Raw genomic sequence first — 13299 nt, 5'->3', positions numbered from 1 at the left:
GTTTTTAGGTGTGATAAAGGTATTACTGTTATTTTTCTAAGTCTTCATCTTTTGAAGACATGTGCTGACATATTTATGGGTTAAATAAAATGAGACTCACTTCAAAATATTCCTGTGGTGGGTAGGGTGGATGTGGTAAGCTGAATAACGGCTCTCCAAAGATGTCCATGTCCTAATCTTCAGGACCCGTGAATGTTAGTTTCTGTGGCAAAGGGGACTTCACAGATATAATTAAGTTAAGGATTTGGGCATGGGGAGATTATCCTGGATTTTCTGGTTGGCCCATTGACGTCATCCGGGGTCTTCGTGAGAGGGAGGCAGAAGGGTCAGAATCAGAGGAGAAAGTGATGCAGAAGCAGAGACTGGAGTGATGTGCTCTGAAGATGAAGAAAGAGGCCACAAGCCGAGGATACAGGTGGCCACTAGCAGCTGAAGAACGCAGTGAAGCAGATCCTGCCCTGGAGCCTCCAGAAGCAACTAGCCCTGCCAACACCTTGACTGTAGCCCAGTGAGACCCGCGTCAGACTTCAGGACTCCAGAGCTAGAAGAGAGTAAATTTGTGTTGTTTCAAGCTGCTTAGTTCGTGGCTGTTTCAGCAGCAATAGGAAACGAGTACTGAGGGGAAGTGGAGGGGAATACAGCTGAAATCAGCTCACCACATACTGAAAACTGTTGAAACTGTAAGATGCGCACATGGGGGTTCATTATAGTTTCCCTAGTTTTGCACATGTTTGAAAATTTCCACAATAATTAGGATTTTTAAATAAAGTCTTACTAAGGGAATTCAAGTCAAAAAGTTCATTTTTAAGACACAGTTTTCAAGTTTCATACCTCCGTCCCATACCCAACTCCAGAATGTTGTGGCAACATTAGTCTTGGAGAACAGGGCGCTGAGAGAGTTTGAGACGCAGATTACACACCCACAGAGTACTGCCTGGGGCACCTGAGGGAAGGTTCTCGATCTCTGCCAGCCTCAGCCCCCTTATACATTCAGATGACAACAGAGCCTGCAGCTCATTGGGTTGTTGGGAGACTTCAGTGAAATAATGCATTTAATGTATTCTGTGGATTACCTGCATACAGTATCTCTTAATAAAGGTCAGCTATTGATATAGAGCATCATTGCATGTCATTTCAGCTTTCCAACAAACATGTGAAAAACATCTCCAGTCAGTCTCAATCCTAATGACCACAATCCTCTAAAATGTATCTGTGAGAAAAGATACACGCACCTCAGTGTTCACCGCAGCACTACTCACGATAGCCAAGACATGGGAGCAACCTAAATGTCCATTGACAGATGAATGGATAAAGATGTGATATATATATATATGTATATATACACATACACATATAATACACACACACACACACACACACACACACAGGAATATTATTCAGCCATAAAAAAGAATGAAATAATGCCATTTGCAGCAACATGGATGGACCTAGAGATTATCACACTAAGTGAAGTAAGTTAGACAGAGAAAGACAAATATCAGATTATATCACTCATATGTGGAATCTAATGTAAAAAATGATACAAAGGAACTTATTTACAAAACAAAAACAGACTCACAGATTTCAGAAACAAACTTATGGTTACCAAAGGGGAAATGTGGTGGGGGAGGGATAAATTAGGAGTTTGGGATGAACATATCCACACTACTACATATAAAACAGCTAATCAACAAGGACCTAGTGTATAGCACAGGGAACACTACTCAATATTTTTAAATAACCTATATGGGTAAAGAATCTGAAAAAGAATGAATATATATAAGTGCATAACTGAAATCACTTTGCTGTACACCTGAAACTAACACAACATTGTAAATCAACTATACTCCAACAAAATTTTTAAAAAAGAAAAAAGAAAATGTATCTGTGACCTATGTATGACCTACATATTTAGAGTCTATTTCAATCACCAATATTCTGTTTTTCAGAACTCTTGTTTTTGCTTGATTTCTTCCTTTGGATGGTCTCCCGAGGTAACGAGCACCTAGAACAAAGTTACTGAGTGAAGCCCAGCAGGGAGGCTGTAAAGAAATAACCCTGGTCCTGGGATAATAACTGGCTGGTCTCCCAGGCTCCAAAGATGCTATAGCCCCTTTGCCCAGGATGAGCGTCTGTGTTCTGGTTCATTCTTCAACATGGAACTAAGCATCGGAACTCTTATTATCCTATGTCAGCCAAAGGGAGAGCTTCCTTTTCTTGCCCCAAATTTACATCTCCCTCTGCAGCAGCTGCAAGAATGTTCAGACCAGCTCCTTCTTCATGAACTAATTTTCAGTAGCTATTCTGTGGCCAACTCCTTCTCAGAAGCACTCTGTCCTCTGCTAACAGATGGCAACAGGCGCCCTCAGGGGTCAGAAAGCTGGTGTCACGGCTGAAGCCCAGAGGAAATGAAATAATCAGCAGTTTTAAAAACACCACCCCCGCCCCCAGCCGCCTGTGATGTCTCAAGTTCATTCAGGGCCCTGGAGTCACACGTGTAGTTGGAGCTGGGACTTGCAGGCTCATTAAACATTTTGCACCAAAATAGTTAGGACATGAGCCCTTGAGAAACAGTAGAGAGAAGGGGACTGCAGCACCCCTGCAGCCTGGCCTCACCTCCTGTTTCAGAAGCAATAAGGCTTAGGAGGGACGTGCAGTAAACCAAGAAGGGTTATTTAGACACTTAAAAAGTACACTAAAGAGCAAGGGCTAAAATATTTTTCAAATTACTCCACAGGCTTTGGCATTTCTTTAAAAAACTTACTATTATGTAGGTTGGTATTATTGGTTTGTTTTATTACAATGCTAAACTAGATTTAAAAGAGCTGGCAGACCCCTATGTTCACAGCAGCACTATTTACAATAATCGAGACATGGAAGCAACCTAAATGTCCACTGACAGATGAATAGATAAAGAAGATGTGGTACATATATGCAATGGAATATTACTCAGCCATAAAAAAGGAATGAAATAAATGCAATTTGCAGCAAGTTGGGTGGATCTACAGATTATCATATTAAGTGAAGCTAGACAGAGAAAGACAAATATCATGTGATAACATATATGTGGAATCTAAAATATGACACAAATGAACTTATCCATGAAACAGAAACAGACTCACAGACATAAAGAACATGCTTGTGGTTGCCAAGGGGGAGGGAGAGTCGGGGAGGGAAGGACTGGGAGTCTGGGGTCAGCAGATGGAAACTATTATATACAGGATGGCTAAACAACAAGGTCCTCCTGTAGAGCACAGGGAACTATATTCAACATCCTGTGATACACCATAACAGAAAAGAATATGAAAAAGAATGTATATGTGTATAATTGAATCACTTTACTGTTACAGCAGAAATTAACACAACATTTCAAATCAACTATACTTCAATAAAATTTAATTTAAAAATAAAAATAAATAAAAGAGCTAGCAGAAAAATCACTGGTTGACAAGAAGTGGTTATAAGAGTTCAAATCAATGCTACCGCCCTATTGCTGATCATCTTTAGGTCTTTCTCAGGCTTCTTACTAGGGAACTTAAGAGGACAGACGCATCCACCAAACTGTAGACACAGTAAGTCTCCCATTAAAATCCATGTGGATTCACATGATTGCAAAGCAATGTCTTTTACCAGGTTTTCATCAGGCGCATTTTTCACTTTTTGAGGATGTGAACACAGGGATGGTATTTATTTTCGTGACTTAAGAAAAAGGACCGATCAGATGGTCCAGTGAAAAAATGGCCAGTAGTGTTGATTTTAAAGGTTGTTGAGTTTATTTTACATGACTGTCATGGTGAGAGTCTCTTCTTTTGTTGTCATTCAATCTAGCTCAAACTCTGAGAACATGCAGAGAGAGCGTGGCTAGACCACACAGAGACCGCAGGAAGACCAGCCCAGTGCACGCACACACACCCCCCAGGCCCCTGCACTGTGTCTGTCTCCTGCTGTCACTCAACTTGACCCTGCTTGGTTTGTGATCTCTGGAGACGGCGGCTTGAGGGATGCAGCTGCAGGAAATACCATGTTGCAGACTTAAATATCTACGAATGCAGGGGGAAAAAGTCACTACTAACTCAGAACCACAGAAACAGCCACAGGTTCAGGGAAAGATAGTGTCAGCTTGCGGTGGGAGTAAGAAGGGTCCTTTATGTCATAACTTGTCTGCCAATGATTAAAAAGCTGATTTTCTATCTTTTCACCGCTTGAGCCCTGAAAATACTGAGTACTGTCTATAGTGTCTCATTATTATCATTAATAATACAACTCTTCTTTTGTAAACAGATGCCTGGGTTCCAATCTGAATCTGAGTCTCCACTGGTAAGGAAATGTTCATTTCACAGTTTTGCATGTGAGGAGAGCAGCTATAGGGCCAGGAAGATGCATGTGATCATGCAATTAACACAGATCTGAATTCAGGACTCTGAGAGGCAAGAGGAGTCATCTGAGGCTTTGGGGTTGTCGATGATGTTTACACATCACGTCCTTAGAGATGCCTGTTCGAATGTGTGGAAAACTAGACCAGCAGGGTGTTCATGGCCCATGTGATGTGGAAATTACCCCAAACCACAGTCCCTGTCCCAAGAATTCCTGCTCCTGCACCTTTGAATGAAGTTGTCGCCTTCTCCCAAATGTTTACTTATTCTTCCTTAAAAGAGCAAGACGTTGACCTGGTTAGCTTCACATTCCCCCAAATTCTAATGAGTCAGGCTCCATCAATCGAGGCAGGATGCTGAGGGTGCCAAAAAGGCACATGAGAAGGAGACAGAGCCGGTATCACAGGCCTCACTTAGAACTCTGGCCTCCGTGCCCTGGAAGTAACATATAGTCCCCGCTCTCTGCAGCAGCTTATTTGCTTTTCCCTAAACCCGATAGCCGGTTTCTTTCCTTCCTTTCACAGTCTTGGGTTCAGGTGGCGCTGACACCTCAGCATAGATTGTGGGAGCCACAAGCAGATACATCAACTGCCGTTTTCTTGATCTGCTTCCAAAATCCTCCTGTCCCGGGGTACCGTGGCTGTTATCAAGAGTTAGACCGGGACAGGGAAGCACAGTCTGAAGCCAAGTGGCTGGCTGATTTGCTTTCACGAGTCCGTCTCTCGGGATGCGAGTCCCTGGACATCATCCCACCGATTTCAGAGGAGAATCCTTCCTCCTAGATGGACTAATGTGACTTGAGACGTCAAGCTCCCATGATCACAGCTGCCATGTAAGGGTCCATTGTGCTGATAACCCAGAAAACAAAGATGTTACCAAATTTATTCCAGAGCATTCAGTCACACATGAGTAAACCCTTCTCGCTGAAAGGATTTGTGGGCACTTACAGAGGCACACAATCAAATGAAACACTTCCAGGTGAGATCCTACCCCTTGGCCAACAGGAGGGCGAAACAACTTACACAAACACATCTCCCCTTCATGCTCCAATAAGATACACAAATGAGCAGACAGGCACCAAAGCAACACCCTAGGACAATCTCCCTCCTGTAACCACAAGAGTTGACAAGCGCCATCATCAAAACAAAAGTAAATTCCACTGAATGGCCCTAAGTAGAGAAAATCTAGAGTCAGAGTGTCAATGAAAAGAGACAGGCTTGAGTTCACTTACAGAGGAAGGTGGTGCATCACCACCACCAGTTACACTGGTGGGACACACCTAGTGCAGAACAGCAGCTTGTAACCCAGCGACCTTCCCTTGCTTCCCCACATGCAGAGCAATAGAGAACATAACTCAGTCAAATTGCTTTGTGTAATTGTGCACAAGTCATCATCTTGGTGATTCTTTTCTCTCCCTTAGTCCACTAAAGAATTTTATGATTTCTTTGGGGACTCTTTTTTTTTTTTAAGAGGCACAACTAAAGGATTGGGAGTTTGGGATTAGCAGATGCAAACTATTATATATAAGATGGATAAATAACAAGGTCCTACTGTAGAGCACAGGGAACTATATTCAAAATCCTGTGACAAACCATAATGGAAAAGAATATGGAAAAGAATATATATACACATGTTTAACTGAGTCACTTTGCTGTACAGCAGAAATTAAACACAACACTGTAACTCAACTATAGTTCTATAAAATTTTAAAAAGCAGAAGAGAAGCACACTAAAGGGCCCTGTTCCGTGACAGGTACAAAGTTATCTTTTGAGGCTTAGCATATAATGCAATCACATAAAATTCTTCCAGCTCAAGAAATGGCATCTTTACATCAGTAGCCACAGAAGGAGAACACTTCTTTCCTGCCTGAGGCGGCTGTGATCAGGGCTTTAGAACCCACCCTGGGGTGAGCTCCCAGATAGAAGGGGACACAGCCCAGCACAGACGGTGTCTGCAGCTCGCTGCTGGCTCCTTTGCAGCTAATGTCCGCACAGCTGTTGTATGACTCAGAGTGGCTGGGAGGGAGGGGTGGGGGTGGAGGAGGTGAGGAGGAGACAAGGAGCAAAACTGAGTCATAGACAATGTTGTGCGTAACATTTTGTCTAACCTACATTCGCCGTGGCTGCTGCAGAACCGTCATCTCACTTGGCGCGAGGTAAGAGCAGAGCCACTGCACGCGGAAAGCGAGCGTCAGAGAAATTCTAGGAGGAGCTTTACTTGTATTAAGCATGCATCTGAAGCTAACAGGTTCATCCCATGTTAGCAAATTAAACTATCACACAATCTTGACAACGCTTCCTTGAATTGTTAAAAGTGTTCTCATTTTAATTAATGACAAATTGGATATCTACCTACTGGGGTTTCCATTGATACAGCAATTAATTTTTCTTTAAGACTTCTCAACTCCCTGCCAAAATACATCAAAAACACTCAAGCTATAATGGTTTCTCTTGAGTTTGTAAAAATCATCTTAGTTTGGACGTTCCCTATTGATTAATCATAATCGCCTTTTTAAGAATGTGACAGGCCCCTTGAAACGGGCACACTGAGAAGCGCACTGGCGTATCTGGGGAACCAGGGCACACGGGCCGTGGGAGCACAGTGGACTTAATGTCCGCTCGACTGCCTCTCCAAGTTCAGGCTCACATAGCAATTGCAATGGAATGGCTTTCTGCCACCTAAGCCAAACGGAAGAAAGAGAGAGAAATCACTGGGCATCTTGCCAAGCCTCAGGCCTCCTTAAATATTGGTTGATTTCTTAATTGATCTCAGTGGGCAGAATGATCATATCATTGCTTTAAAACACACACTTTGGGTTGAACTGCACAAACCACAGTGGAGTCTGTTAGCAGAGCCTTCTGTTTTAAGTAATAGTCAATCTCTTATTTTCTATTAGACAAAATCATGGTCACCTTTTTTATTTTTGAGGCCATCTTTTCACAACAACCCCATGTCCAATGAAGTGTTGAAATATCAGTGACAAAGAAAATGACAGGTGAACAAGACCTTTGGTCCAAACTTTTAGTTCTGATGCTGCAGTCAAAAATCCATCTTCTCACATAGAGATGGCCAAAAGACACATAAAGAGATGCTCAACATCACTAATTATTAGAGAAATACAAATCAAAATGCAAATCAAAACTACAATGAGGTGTCACCTCACACTGGTAGGAAAATCTACAAATAATAAATGTTAGAGAGGGTGTGAAGAAAAAGGAACCCTCCCACACTTTTGGTGGGAATGTAAACTGGTGCAGCCTCTATGGAGAACAGTATGAAGGTTCCTTAAAAAACTAAAAATAGAGCTACCGTATGATCCAGCAATCCAACTCCTGGGCACATATCCGGACAAAAGTATAATTCAAAAAGGTACATGCACCCCTATGTTCACAGCTGTGCTATTCACAACAGCCAAGACATGGAAACAACCTAAATGTCCATCAACAGATGAATGGATAAAGAAGATGTGGTACATATATACAACGGAATATTACTCAGCCATAAAAAAGAACGAAATAATGCCATCTGCAGCAACATGGATGGACCTAGAGATTATTGTACTAAGTGAAGTAAGTCAGGCAAAGACAAATATTGTATGATATCACTTATATGTGGAATCTAAAAAAAAGGATACAAATGAATTTATTCATGAAACAGAAATTGACTCACAGACATAGAAAAAACAATCTTATGGTTACCAAAGGGGAAAGGGGGGGAGGGATAAACTGGGAATTGGGGGTTAACAGATACACACTACTATATATAAAATAGATAAATAATAAGGACCTACTGTATAGCATAGGGAAACATATTCACTATCTTTTAATAACTTATAATGAAAAAGAATGTGAAAAAGAATATATATATATTTCAATTTGCTATACACCTCAATCTAACACATTGTAAATCAACTATACTTCAATTTTTAAAAATAAAATGAGTAAATATAATTTAAAATTAAAAAGAAAAAAAATCTGTCTTCTCCTTGTACCAACCACGTGGCTCACACGACCCAAATTCTTCCCATCACATGTTGGGAAGAAGACCTCTCCCCTCTCTGAAGCCCCTCACCAGACAAGCCCAAATAAATAAAATAAAACACCCGCCAAACCACCAGGCTGGTTCTAAAGGCAGAAGAGCATCGGAAAGAACCTGGCCCTTTGTCATAGAAACCGTGAGGTGCTGACCCTCACGCGCTAACAAGAACTCAACTACGTCATCGCTCTCCCTTTCCAGCCTCTGCAGGAGGTGCTAACACCGGGCCAAAGGGCAGGCAGTGGAAAAGGCTTAGAGTTTAGATAATCAACCAGGTTTGGCAGACCGTCAATGGGGGCTATTAGCTCCAAGCAAACATCTCTTCTCTCCCCATAATTTCACCAGGAGGATAAGAGATTCTCTTCTGGTCTTATAGAATAAGGACTTTTTTTAAAATGTAGATATTTTGATTTCATAATTGTCATGGGGCTGTAGCTGCTAGTAAGGTAATAAGAGCTAGCGGTTATTAAGTTCTTTTTGTACATGAGAAACATTCTTTATCTTTGCTCTATTACTGATTATTTTCACGGTCACACATGAATCCAGACAACCTGGTTCCAAAGGCTGCCTTTTATCCAATGTCTCGGGTTCTCCACATTCATCAGGAAAGAGATTATTTGTTTGTGTGAGGGAGTTTTTTTAATGGGTAAAAACTTAGGAGGAAGGAGAGCCTTCATCTTAACTCCCCTGCCTGGGCGCTGGGGCACAGCATCTGTAGAAGGAAGAGTGGACTCCAAGGCCTCCTCGTGGACCAGACATGGAGGCCAGATGGGAGTCAGCGGGCGCAAGCTGCTTTTTCTCGCCATGAAGGAAAGACTTACCTCGATGAGGGAGTTCTAGAGGCAAGAGCTCAACTCTCTCTTTCTGAAAAACTACATGTGGGCTTTTCTAAATTGCCTGGAGTAATCTGGAAACTATATTCATCCGTAACTGAACATTTCAGGGGAGAACGTTATTTCTGAGTAAAGACTCATTACTAGAGTTCTTAGTGGAAAGTACGGCAGTGACAAATGCAGACCTCCAAAGTTTATTATACATTCTACCGTTTACATAAACTTTTTAAAACATTACTTAGTTTTATATACATATCAGTCACACTTAACTCAGTGCCTGGAATAGTAAACTGTGGTGGTGACTCTAATCCCCGTACAAAATGTTACCAATATTTTCCCTACCCTCGCTTTTCCTTCTTTTTTTCCTACTTTTTAAATTCATGCCATCTTGTTATATTTTATGTATTATTTTTCTGTAAGCATGTATCTTTCTATATTTAACCATTATTATTTTAAGTATCCTTAAGGATTTTCTAAGATGAAATAATGTTAAAAATTAAATGTGAACAATAAATGGTTACATATTAAAGATTATGTAAAACTTTGTAGAATTAAGTGCTTTACGATTTTATATCCGTTTGAATTTCAAAATAGTAAGGTATTTTAGATCCTTGTTTCCCCTGGAAAATTAGACAGTATAGCCAAATTGCTTCAATATTCAAAAGTGGGTAAATCTAACAACAAATATTTTCATGAAGGCTTTCGTGATGTGATGTGTAGGACCAAGTTGTCTGGTTTTAGAAGGAAATGTGGGCTTGCTACAAATGTCTCTATCAGCAATGGATGAAGTCCCAGTATCTCCTGGGTGCAAGGACTGAGCCGCGAGAGGGCAATTGAGGTGAGAAGGCGGAACGTGGACACAAAAGGAAAATTCATGTCTCAAGACAGTGCAATCAAAGGGCAGGTGAGAGGCAGACGGGGGACAGGACAGGAGCCAGAGGATGGAGGAGTCACGGTGGGCTGGGCTCCTCAGCAGAGGCTGGCAGCGCAGACAGGAGTCAGCCCCGCAGGGACGGCTTGTCAGGCGGGGAGGAAAAGGGGCGACGTGCTTCCAGCCTCCGCATCCTAAACGTCCTTTGGCTAATGAGAGAGACAGACAGAGATAGAGAGACAGAGACACAGAGAGGGAGGGAGAAGCAGAGAGAGACAGAGAGAGATAGAGGCAGAGAGACAGAGACACAGAGCGATAGAGAGAGGCAGAGAGAGACAGAGGCAGAGAGAGACAGAGACATAGACAGAGACCAAGAGACAGAGACAGAGAGATAGAGAGAGGCAGAGAGACAGAGAGATAGAGAGAGGCAGACAGAGACAGAGAGAGCTGACACAGATAGCTCCCAGCTGAGAACGGAGGTGACCCCAGGAGGGTCACGCCAGACCGAGGAGGGAAAAGAAAGCAGCTGCGCATCTGCCTTTCTGAGACCGCAGAGGAAGAACAAAAGGGGCCGAGGCTGTGCAGAAGCCGGGAGAGAGGCCCTGAGCTCTCAGAGAAGCCGTGAGGTCTGGGGAGAGAGTAACGTGGTTGACTCGCGCCTGAGGAGGGAGAGGAGGGAGGCCTGGTCAGCAGCAAAACAATAAAATGAAAATACAAAAAACAGAAGGAGGTGTCCCCGCGCACCTGCTTTCACTTTCTTTGCACCTGGGGGGCAGGGGTTCCCATGGCAGCCGGTCGCTTATCGACTGGCTGCTGCTTCTTAAATTCAGTTCCCTCAACAGCTTTTGAAATAAGGTCAATGTGGGTTGAAAGCGGATTGTTCCCGGTGTACAGAAACGTCAAAATCGCCTTGCGTAATTCAGAATAAAGAATATTCCATACGGGATCCCAAAGAATTCTATTCATCGTTCAACTCCTGCTGGGAAGCACAGCTCGGTCAAGTTTGGAACACGCTCCCTGGATAAGCCACCCCCTGGGCTTCCAACTCTCATGCTTTCAAGGGCCACACCCCTGAACAAGGCTCCTGAATTCTTGCCCGAAGTTACCAGTAGCGCTACATTTTAAACTCCCTCTCCTGTGCCTTCTGTAACCCTGCCCATTCCGTCTTCATGTGCCTGCCTCTTTCATCTTCTCTGTATCATCTGAGTGCCGACTCTTCTGTTATAGAATTAAGTCCTTTTTTCCTTTGTGGATGTGAAGACAAAGACGGCCGCTGCATAGGGTGGTCATACGTTGAATGTGACATCTAATTCAGTATTGAAAAATAAGTAATATTTGAATAAAAAATGAATATTCATGTCAGCAGTCTCTGATGTTTTCTCTTAGGCGGGCACTCATCCGTGAGAAAATTACAAACATGCACTGCAATTTTGGTTTCACACATTGTATGCATGTACTACTATACACATATAAAACATGTTCAAAGACAAAAAAATGAGTGAAATGAAAAAGTAAAACAGAAATTCTAAAATGTTCTTCCCACATCCTACTGGACTGTGTCGTATGCAGCTGCCTTGGAAACAAGTGTTCCAGGGACCACACCTTCAGCCCTAATTCCCATCTTCCTGAGATCATGGACCGTGGGGTCCTCAGCACTTGCTTTCTGCCATGACTGACTGGTTCCGGGAGCCCCGGGCGAGGGGACAGACCTTGAACTCTGAGGCACACTGTGAGCCGTGTTGCTTCCCCTCTGGGCAGAGAAATGCTGCCTTCGTCTCTTGATGTCATCCATATGGTGCACTGTGCTGGCTTAGAGAGAAGGTCGGGACAGCTTTGCCCGATGAGTACTCTCAACTCCAGAAAGCTGTGTGCCTCTCAGGCCTCGCTGGCTTCTGGGCTGAAGACAGAGCCCATCCAGACAGACCAACTGGGAAGGTGGTGCGGCCCAGGCAGCAACCGCTACGGCTCTCCCCCACCCCTTCCACCCTGCTGGCCACCGAGCAGTGAGTTCCCTGAGCTACCATTTCCTGGTAGGTTGTCCACAGTGAAATTGCAAGATAATGAAAAGCTACATATTAATTAAAAAAAAAAGTATCACATCACCTTTAGAAAAATATATCAGTCTCTAAGTAGATTTCAGGTAAGACAGATGAGGTTTTTTGTTTTCTTTTTTGTGTTTTGTTTTGTTTCAGGTCTTTATTGGAGTATAATTGCTTTACAGTGTTGTGTTAGTTTCCGCTGTACAATGAAGTGAATCTGCTGTGTTTATGCATCTATCCCCATATCCCCTCCCTCTTGAGCCTCCCTTGCACCCTCCCTATCCCACTCCTCCAGGTCGTCCCCAAGCACTGAGCTGATCTCCCTGTGCTATGCAGCAGCTGAGTTTTTGATAGTTCCCTCTAAAGCTAAGAAGGCCTCTAAGAAAGTATCTAACTACTTCCATATTCAAAACAGACTTTCATTATTTCTGTGTTTTCTGATTACAAAAGTATGATGTACCTTCAAAAAACCCACTTGAGAAAAACAAGGATCCAAAAATCACCTAAAATCCACTAACCCCGTGCCTATTATTTGTGGCATTTTTTATGTTTAACTTTAGAAAAGATGCTAGAAAAAAGAGAAATGTTCCCATCAGGCATGCATACAAGAGACTATGAATTTAAGCGGAGCCTTAGGGTGGAGGGCTTGGTGCCCACGAGCCATAGATGTGAGCTGGCCATGTGACAGTAATAAATTTCTCCCGTGCAGTGGTTAGATACCAGATATAACACAGGATCAGTAAAAAATGTAACCCACCCACAACACGTTTGAATATTCCTTTTGCCTCTTTGGAAAAAAAAATGGCTAACAAAGAATATGAATACTTGAACAAATAAATACCACATCTTCTATATACAACGGAATATTACTCAGCAATAAAAAAAAAAAAAAAGAATAAAATTCTGCCATTTCTGACAGAATGGACCTGGAGGGTATTATGCTTAGTGAAATAAGTCAGACAGAGAAAGTCAAATACTGCATGTTTTCACTTTTCTGTGATAAACAAATGAATAACTAGAACCAAAATAATAATAATAATTGATAAAGTAGAGATTCAAGCAAGGTCAGCTGTAAGGGAAAATAAGCAAGGCCAAAATATTATGCTTAATTACTAGCTCTGGAAACAGTAAACCTGAGGAGTAAGAA

The 13299-nt window shown here is 42.5% G+C and overlaps 1 protein-coding gene across 1 annotated transcript in view; it reads right to left on the bottom strand.

Annotated features, from left to right (window-relative positions):
* Window positions 1-13299, bottom strand: part of DISC1 (DISC1 scaffold protein) — a 348040-nt gene that overhangs the window by 55565 nt on the left and 279176 nt on the right. The window lies entirely within an intron of this gene.

This window comes from Hippopotamus amphibius, chromosome 5 (assembly GCF_030028045.1).
Source record: "Hippopotamus amphibius kiboko isolate mHipAmp2 chromosome 5, mHipAmp2.hap2, whole genome shotgun sequence".
Lineage (NCBI taxonomy): Eukaryota > Metazoa > Chordata > Mammalia > Artiodactyla > Hippopotamidae > Hippopotamus > Hippopotamus amphibius.
Note: the sequence above shows the minus strand (reverse complement) of the source record. Positions and strands in the feature narration are given on the sequence as shown.